The 23,864-nt window shown below is 38.8% G+C and overlaps 1 pseudogene; it reads left to right on the top strand.

Annotated features, from left to right (window-relative positions):
- The first annotated feature begins 4,315 nt into the window (after positions 1 to 4,315).
- Positions 4,316 to 8,215, top strand: LOC135277758 (nucleolar protein 8-like; annotated as a pseudogene).
- The last annotated feature ends 15,649 nt before the right edge of the window (positions 8,216 to 23,864 follow it).

Below are 23,864 nucleotides of genomic sequence, written 5' to 3'. Positions count from 1 at the left end.
CTGTAGAATGATCACATTCTACATGACCTCACATACTTATAATTTCTTTGTGGTGAGAACATTTAAAATCCACTCTTTTTGAAACACATTATACAATGACAGAGGAAGGAAATATGAGTAAGGAGAAAAAACTGATAAGAGGAAAAGAGTAGAAGTGAAAGAGCTGGAGATAAAGTGACACAGGAAAGAGGTAATGGAAATAAAGAAGGAAAGAAAGATTAGCTTGTGTTTTTCTGAGTACACTACATGGTTTATCTATGAAATGCTGAAAGAACTTCACTTTATGGCCCTAGACTCTTGGGTGCGGTCCACCATCACTGCCTGCTAGGAGAGGTCTAGTATACATCCAACTATCCAGTGGACCCCATAAACACTAAATGATGGATTTCTACCTTAACTTTAGCCATCCCAGTCACTATTTGTAAATAATCAAAGAATATTCATTGGACATCAAATGCAAAAAGAAATTCAAAGACGTTATGGGATGGGTTTAAATAGATGCATTTACATTGGTATTAACTTCAGCATATCAATCAATCTCACCCTGGGAGGGAGATAGGAATCAGTGTACTCCTAGAAAGCATTTACTTGAATGTTCTTAAACTCTACGCACTGAGAAAAGCTATTCCTTGGACACCAGCAAGCAAGCTTATAAATTCTGATACTTCAGGTCCTGATTTATCACTGCATTGGGTATTTTTCAAGATAGAGCAGTAGAAACCTAAAAACCTATTAATAATTCCAAACTTACAATAATCAAATAAATATGAATATAAGCAATGAGATTTCATTTTAATACATCATATTCAAGCAGATTTTTTATCATATTTAATTTTGTAGAGAATGAGAAGAAATATGCATTCTCACATCATAATGCTTCATAACACGTATAACAAGATTTAATGATGTGCCTACTTTTGACATAATAATTCTATATTCAAGATTTTGACCTAAGGAAATTATTATGAATATCTTGAAAGTTTTCACTACAGGAATAGAAGTGAACAATGTAAAGTAATGTCCAACCACACGGGATTAAATAAGGGCACATTTATTGAATGAAATAAAGCTATTTAAATGATAGGGAAAACCAGAAAGTAACATCAAAAAATTAAAATATGTTAAATGGAAAAATAAAGACTTTTTTTAAATCCATACATATAACTCTATTCTTGAATAGTTGGCTTGAAATAAGGGTTTCAAAGGAGGGAGTGAGAAGGAAAAATGGATGTGAAACTTGCTGGCAAAGAAGAGTGAAAGCCTCTACAATTGCCTAAGTCCATCCTTGTCCAAATATCTCAGAATAAAGCCTTACTTCTTGTTCTAAATAATTTTTCATGAAAGATAAACCATATTTCTCTAAAAGGCATACTATTCAGAAAGCAGAAAGAAATGATTAAGAATATTCAAATGACCTTGGGTTACTGATAACAGAAAGAGAACAAATGTAATGAGAATGCATTTTGCATACTGTCCCTGTAAGACTTTCTGTGCATGGCTGATGCAGGAAACTAAAATGATCAATGGTGTCAAATTTCACAAGACAGCAAAATCTTGGGCTAGCCAGAGCACTGTAATCACAGGTGATCGTTCACGAGAATGCCACTAGCCCATCGCTTCAAGTGATGTATTAGCCCTGAATGACTGATCTAGAAGTTTGCAAGGGCAATTCTAAACACTTACACATTTTTATTTAAAGGAAAGTTTTTTTCACATACTTCCTAATGAAAGTTTACAGACTTTTCTCCATGGAAAACAGGGTTAGGGTAAATCCTAATAGTACTCAGGATTGTCCACCCCTCTCACATAAGTTTAAAGAGAAAATGATGATGAAGTAAGAAGGCAAAGATTTTTACATCTGAAAGACAGAATAGTTGAAGAGGTGTGTTTTAAAGGAGACATAAAAATGATGAAGATCATGCATTTGTTGACCATAAACACAGCCACCAAATCCCAAAATACTAAAAATGAGCCAGAAAGGAGATAGTTCTGGAACAACTTTACTAAACATGTGGAACTCATTTTCCCCAATAAATTATGTGAGACAAAATTGGAATAGTCCAGGAAAGGGTTGATCAGGGCTTTCTTGTCTATGGATTCAAAATAGAAAGAGAATAGTAACGTCCATCCAAGAAGACCATCCCAGCAAAAACAGCCAAGCGCCTCCAAACACGTGTTCTTGTGTCATTGATGGTCAACAAATAGATCTGTGAAATGGCCTCTCTTGCATTTCTATCCGCAGTGGCACAACAGCTGGTACATGGCAGATACTCAGGACACATTTCTTCAATGACATTGAATACAATCTGCACATCCCAGCTCCCTCTAGACCATCATTAATCTTCAATCTGCTGTGTCATTCCTCTTAGGAGAAGGAAAACTGGAAGTCAAAGACCCTTACGAGAATTATAGTCCCCTAAATACTTCTTAAACTCAGTAAAAACATAAAAGTCAGATATCTCCCTTTATGGAAACATTAAAAATATTAAGATAGAGTCACTAACGTATTCTTGAGTTTCTTCTTTTTTTTTTTTTTTTTTGCTCTTGTTACCCAGGCTGGAGTGCAATGGCCCGATCTCGGCTCACGGCAACCTCCGTCTCCTGGGTTCAGGCTTGAGTTTCTTAAGGGAAGAAGTTTCTTAATGTCAGGTTATTATATTAAAAGGAAGCACATAGCAGGGATTCAACTAATAAAATCACCTAACATTTGTATCTGTAATTTTAACATAAAATGCTACTTAGCAAAGAATCTTACAGCACCACAACTTTTCCTCTTCATTCAACAACTGTTTAATAAAATTGTTACTTACCAGTCAGTTTTTCGAAATGCATACAGCTACACAGTTATGATTTGAGTTTTATCTTATCTTTGGATAAATACAATTTATGAGAAAAAGATCTCCGCTCCCCCATTTTTTTCTCTCTGACTTTTTTCCTATGTGGAACTTAAGATATCCCATGCAGGTAGTTCAAAATGCATGACTCCCATGCCAAGACTGCCAAAATCTGTCATTGAAAGGAGGCAGACAAAAATGCTATAAAATGCACTGACATGATGGCTTTAACAGACATGCATGTAAAAAGTCTCAAGGTATTTCTCTCCTGCTCATTCCAGGGATCTTTCAAGCCTTCCGCTGAACCATAAGGAATGTACCACGTATTTACCGCATTTCTTCACTGGCCTTCTGAAACCCACTCTTGCAGCTGCAGGGAATAACAAGAACCAAGACTTTCGCAAGGTCCCTTGCTGTCACTTCACATATTAATCAAAGAAGAGTCCCAAAAGAAAATGTGTCCGAGAAATTTAACCTCACTGTCTCTACAACATCCTGATCACCTGCAGAGAAATAGGGTGAGTCCTCAGAACTCAACTCCATACACCAGACAAAACTAACAAATCAAAGCACAGCTTTCATGTCACGAAATAATTACTAGGTGTAGGAGAACAACAGGCATAAAAAGTGGAGGGAAAAATATTTTCTCTCGGTGATTCCCATATATACTATTTTTCTTATTTGGAAAAATTTCAAATCTACGCAAAAATTAAAGAAACATAATGAGTGTTGGTATACCCTTGTCTATACACACCTACTATTATGGTCTTGTTGCCCCTGCTTCATCTCTCTATACAGGTATTGCTGTGGTCCGAATGTTTGTGTCCCCTCAGAATTCATATGTTGAAATCCTAACCCCCAACATGATGACATTAGTAGTTAGGACTTTGGGGAGGTAGAACCCACATCAGTGAAATTATTGCCCTTATAAAAGATGTCTGAAAAAGGCCCCTCATCTCTTTTACCACACAGGGACACAGTAAAAAGGTGGCATCTATAAACTAGAAATTAGGTTCTCACCAGACACTAAATCTCTGGTCTTCCCAGACTCTTGATCTTGGACTTTTGAACTGTGAGAAATAGATTTCTGCTGTTTATAAGCAGTCCAGTCCGTGGTATTTTGTTATAACATCCCAAAAGGACTAAAACAGGAAGCTACACACTTCTTTCTGTCAAGCCAGCCTAAAGTACCCTGGAGACAACATGACAATTTGTCCCTAAATATTTTAGCATATAGCTCTCACAAACAAGGACATTCTCTCACACAACCAAACACCATTACCAGGCCTTTTAAAAAGTGAATTTAGGGGCTGCAGCAGCACTGCGTTAGGTGACAGTGTGGTGAGGAGTGGGTTCGGGGCATAAGAAGTCCAAGGGTCGTTTCCTAACCTCTGTCTTCACTTCTCTGGGTCTTCTCAGAGAAAGAAGGCTGAGAAAATTGTTTTTCCTGTTAAAACTCACCAAGTATATGCCCAGCCTTCATGAAAGTGAACAGAGAAATGAAGTGCCTTTATGTGGGTGGCCTTAGCCAGGACATTTCTGTGGCAGACGTACAAAATCAGTTCAGCGGATTTGGAGAAGTTTCGGATGTGAAGATCATCACACAGAAAGACGACCAAGGAAACCCACAGAAAGTCTTTGCATATATCAACATTAGTGTAGCAGAAGCAGATATGAAAAAATGTATGCCTGCTTTAAATAAAACAACACGGAAAGGTGGAACGTGACAAATTCAACTAGCAAAAGAAAGCTTTTTGCACAGATTGGCCCAAGAGAGAGAAGAAGCAAAAGCTAAGAAAGAAAAATCAACAACTGGTAACACCAACTTGTTAGAAAAGATGGGACGAGTGGACTTCCGTATGAAAGTTGTGCTGGAGATAGAAGTGCCAAGCCATGAGAATTGGACTGTGAGCAAATTTGGAAGAGTCCTACCTGTTCTTCACCTTAAAAATCAACATAAAATGTGATCTCTCAAAATACTGCCACAACCTAAAGAAGACAGGGGAGCATTTCACAAACACCATTGCTATATCCAGCCTGACTTGGGAACTGGAAGGAGGAAATGACCCTGTGAGTAAGAAACGGCGAGGAGAGTTCTCTGACTTTCACGGCCCTCGCAAGAAGATGATAAAAGTGCAGAAGGATGAGAGTTCCACTGGGTCTCTGGCCATGAGTCCAAGGCCCAGGTGGGTAATAGAGAGACCACCCTTGACACCCACAACAGACTGCACAAAAAAGAACCTGTGATCCCATTACTCCTTCTGAACCATCTCCTACCTGTTTCTGATACTAAGAAACTTAAAAATCTACCTTGTAAGACTTGTGGCTTGGAAACTGCCAGGAAGAGAAATACCATTTCTGATGATGATACTGATTCTGAAGATGAATTAAGAATGATGACTACAAAAGAGGAAAACTTACAGAGAACTACACAGCCCCCAATAAATGAATCTGAAAATAATCCCTTTGAAGTTATAAGCGATGATTTCAAATCAGGCATTCACAAACTGCATTCCTTTTTTTTTTTTTAATTGCATTTTAGGTTTTGCGGTACATGTGGAAAAACATGCAAGATTGCTGCATAGGTGCATACATGGCAGTGTGATTTGCTGCCTTCCTCCCCTTCACCTATATGTGGCATTTCTCCCCATGCTATCTCTCCCCAACTCCCCACCCCCCACTGTCCCCCCCACTCCCCCCCAACAGACCCCAGTGTATAGTGCTCCCCTCCCTGTGTCCATGTGTTCCCATTGTTCAACACCCGTCTATGAGTGAGAACATGCGGTGTTTGATTTTGTGTTCTTGACAAACTGCATTCTTTAATAGATTTAGGTATCAAAAATAATGTCTCTTGCCATGATGGTGATGATGATATCATGAGAAATGATTCTGAGTATGACTCAGGAGATACAGATAAAATCATTGCGATAAAAAAAAAATGTTGCTAAGGTCAAAACAGTACAGAATTTTCACAAATGAAAAAATCAACAGACAAGAAAACTTCTTTCAAAAATAGAGAAAACTGTGAGCTTTCTGATCACTGTATTAAAGTAAAAAAAAAGAAAAAGCAATGTAGAGTCAGCCTTTGGTCATAGATTAAAGCCTCTTCATTGAAAATCTTCCTCTCACTCCAGTAGCAGTGAAGATGCTGATTCTGCATGAGGATTAGCTGACTCTGAAGGAGACAAGGAGTATAATGCCGTGATGAAAAACTGTCTTCGTGTGAATCTCGCTTTAACTGATTTGGAACAATTGGCTGGCAGTGATCTGAAGATTCCGAATAAAGATACTGAGAGAGATGGAATAGAAACCACCACCCAATACAAGTTTGACAGAGGCTCCAAGAGCCCCAAGACTCCCACTGGCCTCCACAGAGGCTGACAGTGTATTTGTCCTGAGGAGATTGTAGCTTCCCTGTTAGAAGGAAAGGAGAACACCCCTCACAAACAGAAACCAAAGGAAAACAACTTAAAGCCAAAACTCCAGGCTTTCAAGGGAGTAGGCTGTCTAAATGAAAAGGAGTCAATGAAAAGATCCTTGAAAGACAATGTTGCCTCTAACAATCTTAATAAAGACCAGAATTCCATGAAACATGAGCATCCCAGTATCATATCCATGGAAGATGGGTCCCCATAAGTTAATGGCTCATCAGGTAAACTGACTCCTTGCCAACATGCAAAGAAGGCAAATGGCACCAAAGTATGTTCAGTCTCAAAAAGGACCACTTTTGAGAGTCAGGATCGCAAGGCACTATCCCCTAGCAGTTCTGGAAAGAGAAGTAAGAATCCTATTTATAGTTTATTGCCATTAAAAGATAAGAAGTCCTTAAGTCTTAGTGCAAAGACTCACAACATAGGCTTTGACAAAGGCAGCTGCCATGGCACCACAAAGACAGAAGCTTCAGAGGAAGAGAGGTCTGATTCAGGCAGCCTCACGTCTTTTAAGAAATCACCAAAGGTCTCATCCAGTGGCGCTCAGGAAATCAAACCTGATTTCTCACTCGGTTAGTAATTCGTCAGACCTGCATGCCAAGGATAAGCATGCTGAAGACAAGGAGAAGCATTTGGCAGCCTTGGAAGCCAGGCAAAAAGCAAAAGAAGTGCAGAAGAAGCTGGTGTGTAACACTGGCAAATTTGGATGGCCATCCAGAGGATAAGCTAACGCACATCATCTTTGGTTCTGACAGTGAATGTGAAACAGAGAAGACATCAACTCAGGAGCAGAGCCATCCAGAAGAGGAATGGGTGAAGGAGTCTATGAGTGAAACACCGGGGAAGCTGTTTGATAGCAGTGATGATGAGGAATCTGATTCTGAAGATGACAGTAACAGGTTCGAAATTCAACCTCAGTTTAAGGGCAGAGCTGGACAGAAACTCATGGCTTTACGGTCACACTTTGGCACTGATGACAGATTCCACATGGACTCTCAGTTTCTAGAAAGTTACAGTGAAGAGGAACAAGAAAAGGTAAATGAAAAGCAAACTGCTGAGGAAGAAGAGCTTGCTGAAGAACAAAAGAAAGTCCTGAATGCTGCACAAAGCGTTTTGCAAATCACCATAAACAATTCTACAAACAAAGGATCAGTAGCTGCTAAGAAATTTAAGGACATCATACGTTATTATCCAACAAAGCAAGACCATGCCACTTACAAAAGAAAAAAAGAGAGAGATAATAATCCAAAAGAGAGTAAAGCAAAACAAAAAAGAAAAGCGAGGACGCTGAGAAGCTACCTGAGGTGTCTAAAGAAACATACTATCACATTGCTATGGGTCTGAAAGAAACATTCCAAACTACAAAATATACCAGTGAAAAGGAAGAGACACACCCTGGAATGAGGACTGTGGTAAAGAGAAACCTGAGGAAATCCAGGACCATACGACTCTGACCAGTGAGGCTGAGCAGCCCATCGGGTTCATTTTCTCCTCTTTTGATTCAGACACTAAAGACATAAAGGAAAAGATGTCTAGAGTTGAAACAGAGAAACCTGGAAAGACTGTCTGGCAGGAAGACCCTCATTTCCAAGACAGCAGTTTAGAAGAGGAAGATGTTACTGAAGAAACAGATTACGGAAAGTCCAGTCCTGGAGAAGCGTCATTATCTGAGAAAGAGACCACTAGATTTTTCTTTTTCTGTAAGAATGATGAAAGACTTCAAGTAGGTTCTGACTTAATTCTGGAGAGGAGTAGGAAGTAATATTAGCAGGAACTCTTGGGAGGCCAGAACAGACAACCTGCTTATAGATTGTCAGAAGAAACATAAAGATGCACAAAGGAAAATGAAACCAAAATAATAAATGTCAGCATTGGTTTTGATACTGAATGTGAAGAACAAATTTCTGAGGAAAATGACCCAGAAAATAGTTTTAGCTGACAAAAAAGAAATTTCGGAGTGAAGGAATTTTTAAAATCTGGCTGACAGAATATCATTCTTATTGCCATCTTTTTCTATGGAACTCCTCTGCATTTCTTCCTAAGTAATTACTTCAAAAAATTAAATTCGACTTCTTAAAAAGGAAAAAAAAAATGTGAATTCAATAACATCATTCAGCATCTTAGCCAAACTCAAATTGCCCCACTTGTCCCCAAAATATCTTTTATAGCTGTTTAAATTCAGGATCCAGCCAAGCTCACACATTACGTTTGGATATTGTATTTCTTTAGTCTTCCATTGTGACCCTCTGATCTTCCTGACACTGAATCCCTTGACAAATGCAAGCGGATTTTTTAAAGAATATTCCATCTTCTGAATTTGTTTGACAGTTTCCTCATGATTGGATTTAGACAAGACATTTCTGCCAAGAACTCCACTTAGGTTATGCTGTGTACCTCCCACTCCATCACATCCGGAGGCACCTCACAGCCCAATCCATCGTTGCAATGGAGAGTTTGACGATTTGAGAAATGGTGACTGCCAGGTCTTGCCATTGCAAAGGCATACTTTATCACATCGTAATTAATAAATAATGCAAACTGTATGAATACCCGCTCCCTCAACCGTCTTGCGCCCAACTGTTTTTAGCATTCGGAGATGTTCCTCGCCTAAATAAATTATTATACAGGGAAGTTTGCAAAACAGAGATTTTCTAATTCTATAATTCTTTCTGCACTTATTAGCCAGCATTCTGCTTTAAGGAAAAGTTTTTTTTTTCTCCTTTTCTCTCTCTTCCTCCCTGTCTTTCTTTCTTCCTTATACCACTTTGGAATCAAAAAATGCTTATATTTGTTATATTTCAGTATAATTACTGTTGTTTTTGAAGTTCAAATTGTCCCTAATTAGGCTAATAGGAGTCGTTTTCAGTCAGCTCCTTGGTTTTTGATGATTTCATCATTATTTGAACATTTTCGTAGTTTCCTAGCCAATAAAATATTTCCGGTTAAACTGAGACTTTTCTTCCTCAAAACCTGGAATCAGCCATTTCTCCAAACAAGCCTAATCCATTTGGGTGGTGATGGGCACTTGATGTGTTCACACTTAGGAGGCGTCTAATTTGAATGGAAAACACAAAAGATGATTCTCTCTACCGGCAGGTCATACAATGTCGAAATTCAAAAGAAGGTGATGACTGGTCCAGAGTACTGAAGCAATAAAATTAACAATGAATCCTCCCTTTATTTCCACCATTGATGTATATAATGTGTCCACAACAATGCTCAAGACATGGTATGTGTCCAATAATTGAAAACTCTACATTATTCTTGTTAATAAAGAGAAGCATCCATATCAGTGTAAGTTTTATCAGACAATTCCATAGAGCATGTGGCTTATATTTTGCCACGAACTTTACATCCAAGTTATATTTTGCTTAAGCCCATTATAAGTTAAGCTCCTCCTTGGGATTCACATTGACCAGTAAGAGGCAAATTGTGCCAGGCCCTTATCATGATGTAAGAAAAAACACCTTACTATCTTCTGAAAGTAGTTTACAAATGAGTAATCCACACTTCTCTTGCTTCACCCCCTTCTTCGAATTGCTGCAGCCCTAACTGAGAAACTCATTACCTCTCACCTGGGTGTTGGCATAACGTCCTACACTGTTCTATGTTTAAGATACACATACTGAAGTAAATGGCAGTGACGAATCATGAAGCCTGAACTTTACTCTCAACTGGCTCAGAAGTGGAAAGAAAAATATAAAATAAATATGGCAAAATGTTAACAATCGAATCTAGGTACTGAGTATATAGGTATTGTATTGTTCTTTCAACTATTCTGTGTGTTTGAAATTTTTCACAGTAAAACAAGGCAAAAGAACTGTCTGATGGAGTCAACCAGTTCATCCTCGAAGTTTTTGCAAAGCCATCAACGTTGTCTTTCTTAAGCCTAATGATGGTCACATTACTATTCTGTTCAGAAATAGCATTTAGAGAGCTGTGTATTATATGGATTAAAAAATAGACCTTGCAGTCAGATCACTTGGGTTCAAACCCCAAAGTTATGACTTACTAGCTTGTAACCCTGTACTCAGGGAATTTCTTAGCCCCCTTGCACCTCAGCTTCCACATATGTGAATGAGGATAATAACGGTACCTACTTCTCAAAGTTTGGTAGGGATTAAATAGTCAAATAGGCCAGGCATGGTGGCTCATGCCTGTAATCACAGCAGTTTGGAGGCTTAGGCAGGTGGATCATGAGGTTGGGAGATCAAGACCATCCTGGCTAGCATGGTGAAACACCGTCTCTACTAAAAATACAAAAAATTAGCTGGGCATGGTGGTGCATGCCTGTAATCTCAGCTACTCAGGAGGCTGAGGCAGAAAAATCACTCAAACCCAGGAACGGAGATTGCAGTGAGCTGAGACTGCACCACTGCACTCCAGCCTGGGCGACAGAGTGAGACTCCATCTCAAAATAAATAAATAAATGAGTAAATACACGTAACACACATAAAACTGTGTCTAACACAGTTATGCTACGTAAGCGTTAACTCTATATAGACTCAAAGTACTTTCTTCCACAGGATTATTTTTAAAGAATCCTGTAGTCAGAAGCCTTTAGGAAACGTTGGGTTAAATAAAAGAAGGCAAGAATCTTTACTGTAGGACTGATCAGAGCTTTTAATATTCCAATGTCCGCGATGAATCTTCAAATATGTAGATCTCACATTCAGGTTCTCTCATGGGGCCAGTATTTTGAAGATCAGTCTTAGGGAAATACTGAGCTAGAGAATAAAATCTAAACTCCTTCACTTGGTTTCAAGGGGCTTCTGCTACCCACCCAACAGTCCACAGTCTCCTGCTTTAATTCACTGAAATTTCTCCAGACAAACTCCAAACTCTGCTACCTCCCAGTTTAACCCAAATATTTCCATGAGCTCTGTGCTGTAGCCCCTGCAGGGACTTTCCTCCCCTCCCCGCCCATCAAAACCAGTTCACATGGCACTGCCTCTGTAAAGGCCACCCAGATTCTCCCAGGTATAATTAATTTCCCCATCCTTGCTCCCCTGAGTGCTTTGTTTAAAGTTCTGTGGAAACACACGACATTCTCTCTTGTTATGAGTGTTTACTTCCAGGTTTCAAAAACAATTTACTTGGATTATTTGTAGCTACCTAAGATGAAAAGTACATTCAAATTATAGAGAGAGTCTCTTGTCCACCATTGATCTTAATCTCTTCCCTAAAAGCATTGTTTAATTCCTGTGACACAGAACATCTTTAACATATCTATTTTTCCACAAGACCCGAAATTCCTAGAAGGCGGAATAAAATCTTATCCATTTTTACATCTCTCATCTAACAGAGTTTGATAAACATAGTACATGCTAAATGAATGTGGGGGAAGTAATTAACTATACAAGATCTATGCCCACAGCTACTTTGATTCAAATAAGAGAAAAGAAGAAGAAGAAATTTAAAAATAATAGATATTTTAAAGCTCCAACTGTTTTCTCTTTATTTAAAGATTCCTCCATTTTGAACAGTTTAAATTAAAAGAACTTTGCTACTTCTCTTTTTGAATTACATAAACTAAATGAAGACAAGGATTTATAAACAAACTGAACATTTTTATTTCATTTTTGTAATTGGCAATAGGCAAGATGCAAGAATCAGAAGTAACTAAGGAGGAAGTAGATGTCATTGGGACAGAAGCTCAGCCCCTAGTTGGCATTAATTCCAGTGGGAAATGGTAATTAGATATCTTCAGATTCTGACCATCTGGAACTATAGAGCTTCTAAATTTGATTTGTGTTGGAGGAATTGTGGTCAAGAAAGGAACATGCACACAGTGATTTGGATATATTCCAAAATACGGCCTTTTGGGGCCCCCAAAACCTGTAATTCTACTTGAAAACTGTGAACAGCTAAATAGCATACAGACCACGCTTCACTTCTACGTGGTGGTGACATCAGCAGAGCCCAGCTTAAGGCAGTTTCCAGCCATGCCTGGAAGATGTGGCTTTAGGTGAGTTTCAGATTGGATGCTAAGCCAATTTTTCTGGAACATAAAGGCATTAAAGGGATCTTATTGCCGTTACGCAGTGCCTCGTAGCCTAAAGGTGACTGAGCTGATTGGATACGTGAAGCAGAGAAGGAACAACCAGACTTGGCTTCTCTAGTCGTCGGTGGGATAATCAATGGCTACAGCCAAATTGTTTGTTGTCAGCTAAGCTCACATGTCTTAGAGGTTTGGCCATATTTAGAAGTCCAGGTGGATATTGCCCAAGCTTCAGAATCTTTATAGGATCCAATAGTTATATGAAAATATATCTATGGCATATATATACATATGCCACCAAGGTTCAAGCTGCTACTCTCTTTCTCCTGGCATCTTGGTCTCCTGTTTTCTCTCTTTGGCCCCTAAAATACTTCTTTTTTAATCCCAAGAGTCAGAGTGATTCTGCCATAAATAAAACAGTGTCACATCTCTGCTTAAAACCTTCCATGCTCTGGCTCGGTCTAAGCAGATATTTCAAAGTCCATAAAGTCATATATGATTTGCCTTCCATTACCTTGTGGCCAAGTCCCCTAGACCTGTATTCATTCCCTTCCAATTATGTTAACCTCCTTGTAGTTCCTTGAACTCACCAGACATGTTCCTGCTCTAGGGTCTTTGCATTTGCTACTCTCTGACCAGAGTAGCTCTTCCTCTGATATCCGAATGGCTCTTTCCCTCATTTATTTAAAGCTTTCAGCCATATAACAGTGAGATCTTCTGTGACTACACTAGTCAAAGTCACAGGCTCCTCCTCAATGCCACTTCTCTCACATCTCTTCATTTGTTTCCATAGCACTTACTTTATGGGTGGTCTGCGCCCCCCAACTCAAATATATTTCCACATGGACAGGGATCATTATCAGTTTAGCTCACTGATGAATCCCTAGCAACTAGAATAGTACCCAGCACAGAGTAGACAGTCAATAAGTATTTGTTGAGTGAATCAAATCAGACCACCCATTATAAAATCACTTAACGTACCTCTTTGTAGCCTTTCTCGTCATTGTAATTGATCATTTTTGTTAATTATGAGATTATTTACGTAATGTCTCTCTTCTGCTAAATTATAAGTAACACAAGAACTGAGACTGAGTCTTCATGCCACTGATTCTCTAGCAACTTGCATGGTGCCTGTATTAGTCTGTTTTCACACTGCTATAAAGACATACCCAAGGCTAGGTAATCTATGAAGGAAAAAGGTTTAATTGACTTACAGTTCCACATGGCCTGGGAGGCCTCAGGAAACTTCTAATCATGACAGAAAAGGAAGAGGTACATCTTACACGGCAGCAGGCTGGAAAGACTGTGTGTCAAGAGAATGGGGAAGAGCCCCTTATAAAACCATCAGATCTCGTGAGAACTCACGCTCACAAGAACAGCGTGGGGGAAACTGCCTGCATAATTCAATCCCCTCCCACCAGGTCTCTCCCACAACACCTGGGGATCACAACTCAATAGGAGATTTGGATACACAAAGCCTAACCATATCAGTGCGATTACTTAGAAGATGCTTACCAATATTTGTTGAATGAATAAAGTGCATCAGGAAGTAGTTAGCATTGGATTCTAGTGCAAGCTCCATATTTCTGACAGTATTATAAAGAGATCACCTTCTGGAAGAAGTGCCCTGATAAGACAATAAAAAGTTACTAGATACATTAGACAGAGACAGGAAACCTAAATAAGAACCACATGGGTGACAAGGTACTTAAGACAAATATAGAGATGGTTATGCCTGAGTACAGTTGAGCAGAGTTGTTTATGCGTAGGCGTGAGTTGTTTGGGTTTCGAGGTGTGTTTTTTCTTTTCTTTTTTTTGTTCGTGTGACTACAGTAGTATCATCTTTCTTCACTTACTTGTTTGCATCTGGGAGATATCAAAACTTCTTCAAGGAATAAGAAAGAAAAATGTTGCAAGATTATTTCAGAATGTTCCAAATACATAAACCAAGTTACAAATCTGAATTGTCTGAAGGCTAAAAAAAAAAAAAGACAATTTTTCACTCTTAAGAATAATTTGTTTTTATACTTTTAAAAAATAGGTTTATGTATTTTTTACTCCTAGCATATTCTGGAGATTTCTTTTTAAACTGCCTTAGCATAAAAATACATTAAACTTGCTTTGAAGGTGGGGAAAAATGGGTTTCCTACATTTTTCATTGGTGTTATCCTGCCATCTAGTGACACAAAATGTTTGACTTAACTTGCACAGCTTAAAGACAAACACAGGCTCTCCAAGGCAAAATTCCCAAGTAGCCTATCTAGGCTGTCCAGGTCCCTTTCCATTAGTTGAGAGGGGTACCCTGATAGACGAATGTTTGTTCTTGACATATTTCAGCATGAAAACCTGAATTTTTATGTTTGTCTATCAAACACGCAACTTTTATGCTCAAGTTTTTGCCGATAAATCACTTTAATCAGACTTATGAAGGAAATGCCCTATTGGGGGTTGTAAACCGGTAATCTCTCCACTACTTCTGACTTCACAGCAATCAGGGGATATTTCAGGTCTGATGGACCTCAAAAACTTTCCCATTTACTTCAATCCAGAGGAGCTGTGAGGACATTGTAGTAAAAGGGAGGCATAAAGCAACTTCTTTACATTTAGATGTATGCGAACGCAAATACTTCTGCTTATTTTCTGACACTGACTATAATCATAAAATGCCTGAGTTTCATAAAGTTATTTATCTTCTAATAAATATATATTATTACACTCAACTGAACCTTAAGTCCCTGGAAATGGCTGTTTACCTTTTGTGGATAAGAAAAAGAAATGTCTTCAGGATTACAATATACTCTAGCACACCCAACAAGCCACAGCTTGTTTGCCTCCATTTCTCATCACACTTCATTTGTGTTAAAAAAAAAAAACAAAAAGTGACTTGACTATTAGGCTGGTTTTATCTTTTCCACAATAATTTCCCTATTTATTTCTAAGGATAACAGAGAAAGACAAACACCATATGATACAGAAATTGAAATACATCCCCTTATTTGCCTCTTATATCAACAAAGAGAAATCGGTGGTGTGCACTTGTAAGATCGCCCCGTTTGGCTAACAGCTAAATGGACAGATCTGGAATGTAAGAAGGTCTCCAACTGCCAAAGGAAACCTCTTCAGAAAAACGGATGCACATTTACAAGAGGAAACAGAATGGGCGGGCCTTATCATCTGGAAATCTGTTCCCATGAAAGAAGCAAGCACTTCTCTTCTTCTTTTATTCTAGGGAATAAATAAAATAAGTGCTTGCTTCTCATGAGTAGGATAACCAGAATTATGAGTAGAGCATGTTCATCATATAGTCGTCAAAGAAGGAACAGTAGGCAGGGTGTGCATAGAAATTCCAAAAGCAGAGACTGAACCTTCTCTACTTACATAATTCTTTAGTAAGTAATAAGTAATTAACTAATTTTAATTTACTTTGTAGCAAAATTTTAGAATAAAGTTGATCTTAAATGCTTATTAAGGCGATCATCATTAAATGTATAATTACATACCAATATTTTTTTTTACAGTGTTTGAGGGAAAGATTGTTTTAAAATAGTTTCCTTTGTGTTTCACCCCATTCTATGAATAAAGCAGTAAGGAGATTTCTGAATACCTACAGTAGTTGTGTGCATTTCAGAGCATATTTTCTCCATCCGTTGTGTGTCCTCTAACCATAGATTACCTCCTAAAAGTCATCCTAAGCAGATGGACCTAACACGAGTCTTTTTTTTCCATTTCTGTGTGTAACTTTAAATATTTTACAATAAAGGAGTAGAAGTTCAAAAGCACAAAATGTCAAAAATACATCCTCAAAATAATAAAAAAAAAAAAAGTGGACTGGAATGGAAGACTTGTATTAAGAAGGAAAGACTGATGGAGATTGTGGTGGATTTTGCAAGCCAGGCTGAACAGCTGAGACTTGATGCCCTAAGTGAGTGAAATTCAATCTAACAGCTTAATTGGAGAGAAATATCGTTATTTGTATTTATTTTTCTTATGTCATTTATTTTGAAATTTCAATTTGTAGTAAGGAAGAGATGCAATTTGTATATTCGTCAAAGGGTACATGGTTTTTTAAGTTGGAAAACAGTGCAGACTCAGGAAGAGCCACTTAAATGTTGTAAGGAGGAAGATCTTAGGGAAATTCCTTTGGCAGCGATAGGAAAGACAAGGCTGGAGGCAGGGACTCTAATTAGGGGCCACTGACAAAGTTCAGATACAAAAAGCAGAAGGGCCAGGCCCGAGTGGCGGTAAATAGGAAGAAATAGAAGATGTTTTGGAAGAATTTATTTTTTTAAAGGTGCATTTTCTTGATGAACCCTATGCCATATGAGACATTTACAGAAGCCAGGACATAGGAAGTATCTGTAGTATGTAGATTCCAGAATGACCTCCAGTGACCCCCACCTCCTGGTCATCATGCCTTGTGTAATCCCGTGTGTGTGTGTGTGTGTGTGTGTGTGTGTTAGGATTGGACCTAGTAACTTGCTTCTCATGAACAGAATGCAGAAAGAGTGATGGGGTCTCACCAATAGCCTATCACTGAGACTCTCAACTCAGCTCCTGAGCTGAGAAACTAAATCCTGCTAAGAATTACCTGTGCAAGCTCAGAAGCAGATCCTTCCAACTGTGCATTCAGGAAGACTACAGTCCTGCTGATGCCTTGACTGCAGCCTTGAAACAGTTCCTGAAGCAGAAGACACAGGTAAACCGTGGCAAATTCCTGACCCATAAAGACTATGAGATAGTAAATGTGTGTTGTTTTAAGCCACTAAGTTTGGGGATAGTTTATTATGTCGCAATAGATAACTACTGTAGTATTCAATAATATCTGTTGCTGAATTAAATGCATAATACACAAAAACTAACCATACTCAGTGTGGAAAAATGCACAAATACCTCTTAAAAGAAATAACTTTAGGAACTGGTAAATCTTCAGAGATAAATTTTTTAACCCGAAACTTACCAATAATTTATTAGCTATTTCCATGAATCTTGAATTGAACTGTTTCTCAGGAAGAAGTTTTTCATTTCATAGGAAAATGGAGTCTTCAAGGCTCATTTATCAAAGTGCATATTTAGTTCCTATCACATGTTGGTTCCTGGAATCTTTGGTAAACATGCTGTGGTTTTGCAAAAATGGCCACATGTACATGCCACATGCACATGTGCATACACACAATCACCAGCGTGAATGAGCATGTGTGTACATGTGTATACACACAATCACTACTGTGAATGAGCATGTGTGTCTTGACATGTTTGCACACCTAAATATATAGCCTCTAGCGATAAAAGATTGATGCTTATACCCACATGCACATATCCACTAAAGCAAAGAAGCACACACTAAATCATTTCTCAGTATGTGCGCCTGGATACACATAGACATAGACACACAAAAGAAAGTGTCCCGATCCCAAAGGGAAACGTCAGTTTATTACTCCAGATCAGCACTCCTCAAAAGATCCTGTGGATGTTAACCAGTTAGGCAAAAAATGGGTACAAGACCAAATAAGTTTGGGAAACATTGTCTTAAAGTGTTAAATGTCTGTTTTCAATATGCATCTCCAAAACACTGCTCTACAACTGTTTCCACAGAAAGAAGAGAGGGTTGTAAAAAACAAAAATAGAATCGAAGATTAGGCATTTTACTTTGTTTCTGCAGGTTCACATACAAGGAAGGATTAATCCCATTATTGCACCGAGCACAATATGGTATAGAGCTTTTTTCTTACCATATCTTTATAATAGTGTTAAAGTTCCCATGGGTATAAAAAGCTAGGATAGATGGGAAGAAAGCAGGTGACTAGGTTCCCCACCCATAGAAATGTAATCATTCACCTGATGATGGAGAACTTAATAGGTCTGTCTCCACTTTCAAAACAGCAGTGGAGCCGGAGCATAATTACTTCCTTTAGGGCTCCTGCTATTCCCCAACCTGGTTAACAACGCACTCCTCTGGGCTCCCATAGCACTTTGCACAAATCTAGTCACAGAAACCACTATCTTGTATTGTTTGGGACTAGAGTTTGGAGTCTGTGTGCTCCATAATCTTCTAGAGAGTCTCTCGACTAGCACTGTACCCAGAACTGGGTGAACAGCTAATAAATGTTTCTTGTATAAACTACACAGAAGCAGGAAATCAAATATCTCATGTCCTCACTCACAAGCGGGAGCTAAATAAATGGTACACATGGACAAAAAGATGGAAAAAACAGACTCTGGGAACTCCGCACGGAGGAGAGTGGAAGGGGAGTGAGGGTTGGAAACTTACCTACTCGGTACAATATCCAATATTTGGGGGATGGATGCACTATTATTCATTACTCATGTAATACCCATGTAACAAACAAGCACATATATCCCCGAATCTAAAATTTGAAACAAAAAAGAGAGAGAGACTAAAATCAGCTAAAGTGACTTAGTTTTTACCTAAAGAGGATCATTCCAAAAAAGAAGACTGTTAAAACAGAAATAACGCCAGCCTAGAGAGACTGTGATGCAGGAAGCCTGAATCGTGTACCTGGAAAAGAAACTGATGAAAGACTTCGCAGAATGAACCTGCGAATCAGTGAGCGTTCAAAATAGAATGCATCAGGCCGGGCACAGGGGCTCACGCCTGTAATCCCAGCACTTTGGGAGGCCGAGGCAGGCAGATCACCTGAGGTCAGGAGTTCGAGACAAGCCTAGCCAAAAATGGTGAAACCCCATCTCTGCAAAAAATACAGAAATTAGCCAGGTGTGGTGGCGCATGCTTGTAATGCCAGCTACTCGGGAGGCGGAGATGGGAGAATAGCTTGAACCTGGGAGGCGGAGGTTGCAGTGAACAGAGATCGCGCCACTGCACTCCAGCATGGAGACAGAGTGAGACTCTGTCTCAAAAAAAAAAAAAAAGAAAAGAAAAGTAATAGAATACATCAGAAAGTGTGTATGTAATGTTTCATTTCTTCAGAAGTGACTTCTCTATGTGTATCAAAAATAACAAAAAAGACCTGAGATGCTGTTATTGTGAGACCTTAGAAATAAGGCTTATAGACGCATGATTTAACTTGTAAGTGAGCAATGAGTAATTGTTGGGTCTTTTGCCAGCTGCTAAATGGTAGGATGTGGTAAGGATTCAAGATAACCAGAAGGACACTGGAAATATATATTAAGGATGGAATATTAGATAAAATCAGAGCCATCACTTCCGCCCGCAGCTCAGATCACACCCCTCCCTAGCTCCAAACTCTACCCTCATCTCCTTCTATATCCTTATTCTGCATTATTTTCTTCATATCACCTATCACTACGTGAGAAAGTATATTATATGTTCATTTTTAATTTTTCATTCTGCTCCCTCCAGTATATGGCCTCAAGAGCTTAGAATAGTGTCTGACATACAATAAGCTTGTAATAAATAATAATTGAGCCACTAAATGATGTTGAGGTATAGCTTTGAGCTGTTAAACATTGAGTTACAACTAGCAGCTACCATTGCCAATATAGAATAGATGTATATATGTGTACAGTATAAAGAACCAGCAGTCATTTCAGCCCACACCTATTACCATTGCTACTACTGCTGCAGCTACTACCACCTATACTATTACTACTACTGTCACTAACTAGTGCCCGTAATAATAGCAAACCTTTAAGCACTTCATATGTGCCAGGTATTGTACTAAGTACTTGATATGCATGAAATCAGTCAATCCTCACAAGAATTCCGCTAAGTAGTGAGCGGATACGAAAGGTCCTATTATTGAATCAGAATCATGTGACTCAAAGAACTTACCCAACGTCAAACTTGGTTGATAATTTCAAAGATACAAGCAATCAAGGGGCACAAGCAGCTCAGTGACAGGTCTGAGACATCCCACATGTCCCAGCTCTTTCTTTTTATATGGTGGTCTACACTTTCAGGTCCAGATAATAAGTGAGTTCTCTAATGAAGTCTGCAGGTCACCTCACATAGTGGGGAGAATTTAAGCTATGAAACATCTTCATTTAACCCAGAGTGTTTTTGCAACTTGTGCAACATTATTCAGGAAGCTATGCCTCATAAATTTATAAATCATATGTAAGATTGTCTATCCCAAACCAGAGACTTTCTGCTCAATACGTTTCATAGACAAAAGATCTCCCTCTTAAGAGTATCACTAGTCTATTCGCCTGGTGGTCTGGAGTTACTGAATAAATGTTTGTGGGTTCCCCGAATCGATACATTGAACATCTAAATTTCAATTCGATAGCATTAGGAAGTAGAGTCTTTGGGACAAGGTGTCTAGATGTTTCAGTCAGTCTGGACTGCTGTTAATTGAGAATAATTAAGTCATTAAGGTGGAACCCACATGAATAGGATTAGTGCTTTTATAAAAGACACCCCAGAGAGCTGTCTAGCCCTCTTTCTGCCATGTAAAGACACAGCAGAAAGATAGCCATCTATGAGGCAGAAAATGGGCCCTCACAGACACTGAATCTTCCTATGCCTAAATTGTGGACTTCCTAGCTTCCAAAACTGAAAGATAAAGTCTGTTGCTTAAGCTACCCAGTCTGTGGTAATCTATGACTGAGACATCTAAATACCTTGTTTCTAAGGAGCTGGAACTGGGTGGCCTGCCTTCTCTTGTTTCTTTGGGTGTGTTTCTGTCATAATCGGGAGTAGAAATGGGTCATATGACAACTGCCCTAACTCTGTACTCTGCAGATAACAAATTAGTATTTTACCTATCAGGTTTAGAAAAGTAAACACAGTGAACGAAAGATCTGGAACTGATAGTAGAGTTCCCAAGAAATCTGTGATTTCTGAACTCCTGCACCACTGCCTTCAATAGATAATGCCATCTATATTTGCTTAAGTAAAGCAAACATTTCTCGAGAAACCACTATGCTAGGCTTTGTCAGTAAAAATTCATAGGGCATGGTCTCTGCCATGGAGCTTAGACTAGAGATACAAAAATATACAGAAGTGCGATGCATTCAATGAGACAGTTACAACGTGTGAGAGTACAGAAAATTGGAGTAATTCAGGAAGTAAAGAGGAGGAGAGCAGAGATGGCTTAGAGGTGTGCCATGGCTGTTGGCTACTCATGTGTGTGCCTACCCTTGGAAAATGCACATCCATATAAAGACAAATGATGCAGAGCGAGAAAGAACAACAGAATGCAAGTGCACCATAGGACTCAGTTTGCCTTTCAGAAGGAAATGAAATCCTCCTGACACCAACTGAAAGGCCAAGTTGGACAGCAGTTCCTCTGAAAGCTAGGGGAATTCCACAGTGAAGCTCAAGGCAGTGGACATCTAATGACCATAACTGCATCTATATTAACTTTGAACATTTTCTGAGCATACTCATTTTACTTTTTTACTAAAAAAGCAGGCTGCCTTTTGTTTTTATCATTTCTAGGTCACATTTTGTTAAATGAAGTGTGAAAAAGGTAAATAAAAGCAGCTTGAAATATGATAATCATTTTAAACATTTTTACCATGGATTTACACTGTGTGCAGGGCAGTGCATTTCCAAAAATGTAGACGTGTGTCTTAGTTTGCTCAGGATGCAATTCCATAGACGAGGTGGCCTATAACCAACAGAAATTTACTTCTCTGAGTTCTGAAGGTGGGGAAGTTCAAGATCAAGGTGCCAAAAGATTCAGTGTCTGGAGAGGGCCCACTTTCTGGTTCGTATATGGCCATATTTTTGCTGTATCCTTGCATGGCAGAAGAGGAAAATGACCTCTCTGTAGTCTCTTTCAGGACACTAATCCCATGCATAAAGACTCTGCCCCCATATCCTAACCACGTACCCAAAACTTCATCTCCAAGGGCCATCATATTGGGGGTTAGGAGTTCAGCATATGAATTTGATGGGTAGGGAGGACACAAACGTTCAGTCTATAGCAGCATGAAACTTATAGAAGCCAAATCATGAGTTATGAAGAGATCTCTACTTTAGAAACAGGTTCAACTGGTAAGGGACTCATTATTCATTATTTCTTTAAATTGATACATCCTTATTTCTCACAAAAAAAAAGGAGCGCTATGTTTTTTATTACAAAACCTATATACCCAGAGATGTTATTGAGGAGACACATGACACCATTTCATTAAATCTGAGATTGTGCATCAGCTTTTCATGGCTGCAAACCTGGAACCTAGAAGTATAATCCAGGTTGCAGAAGTAGGTATCTCAGAGGAAAGGTAGGAAACATAGCTGAGGATCATTGTGGAAAAAAAAAAAAAGTTATAACCCACAAGAGATAAAGCACAGACCAGAAGTCAATCTTCTAAGAAATCAGTTAAAAACAGTAGACTGGATAAAGAAAATTTGGTACATATACACCATGGAGTATTATGCAGCCATGAAAAAGAACGAGATTGTGTCCTTTGCAGCAACATGGATGGAGCTGGAGGCCGTTATCCTAAGCACATTCACACAGGAACAGAAAACCAAATACCACATGTTCTCACTTGTAAGTGGGAGCAGAACACTGAGTACACATGGACACAAAGAAGGGAGCAACAGACACCAGGGCCAACTTGAGGGTAGAGGATGGGAGGAGGGTGACGATCAAAAAACTATCTATTGGCTACTATGCTTATTACCTGGGTGATGAAATAATCTGTACACCAAACCCCTGTGACACGCAGTTTACCTAAGTAACAAGCCTGCACGTGTAGTCCTGAACCTAAAACTTTAAAAAGTAAAAATAAAAAAAGAAATTATTTAAAATCTTAAATGATCTTAAAAATCTTAACCTTGATTTCCCCAGAAATCTGCAAACGTGAATCTGTCTGAATCATGTGCAGTTAGGCCTGTGGTGAAGCAACTTTTCATACGTCTTCCTTCATGACCGAAGAACTGCCTTGCCCTTCAAAGGAGCACGGAAGAATATTTTATCCTTATATACCTGACTTCTCCAGAACAACCAAGTACTAAGAAAAATCTCCCATCTTTTCCTATTCCACAAGTCTAATTTTAAAATTACAAAAACTTTAAATCAATTTTTTATAGTAACTTAAATGTACCCAATATATAATCCGACTTTCAGAAGTCCATAAATGAAGAATAATGCCATCCATCCATTCAGATGTCTTTGAGTAATTTTCACCCCTTTTCATTGAAAAGTTGGTTTAGACTCTTTGCACCCAGCAGCATAGGGCAAGATTAAGATAAACCAGGACCGTGAGAACTAGAAATGAAATGAAATAAACTATAACTATTCTACAAAGACAATCTAGTTGTTAAGAACTGTGGGGAAGATTTGGGTGACTTGTTTGCTTTTCAAAAAGTTTAGTCAGCCCCCAAATCTTAGTATTTACTTTGAGGAACTCTTGGGAGGGTACACACAAATTTAACTCCCTTACCCTACATAGGTTACAGGTTAAGGGAGTTAAAGAAGGGGGTAGAGAAGTTAAAGTAGGCAGAGAAGGGGGCAGGAAATACTGTTAAGTATTTTAAGCATTAATGAATACTCCCAAGTACTAGACACCAAATAAATGAGATGTCTTTGCAGCCCTGAGTGTTCTGATATATGAGCCTTCACTCTGATACTTTTCTTACCCTTCCCGACTCCTCGGGCCTTGACTTTAGCCTCCCAGCTAAATTAACTCAACTGGATGTCT

This window comes from Aotus nancymaae, unplaced genomic scaffold, assembly GCF_030222135.1.
Source record: "Aotus nancymaae isolate 86718 unplaced genomic scaffold, 86718_ANA_hifiasm-v0.15.2.pri h1tg000033l, whole genome shotgun sequence".
Lineage (NCBI taxonomy): Eukaryota > Metazoa > Chordata > Mammalia > Primates > Aotidae > Aotus > Aotus nancymaae.
The sequence above is the reverse complement of the archived record's forward strand: the minus strand, read 5'-3'. Positions and strand labels throughout refer to the sequence as shown.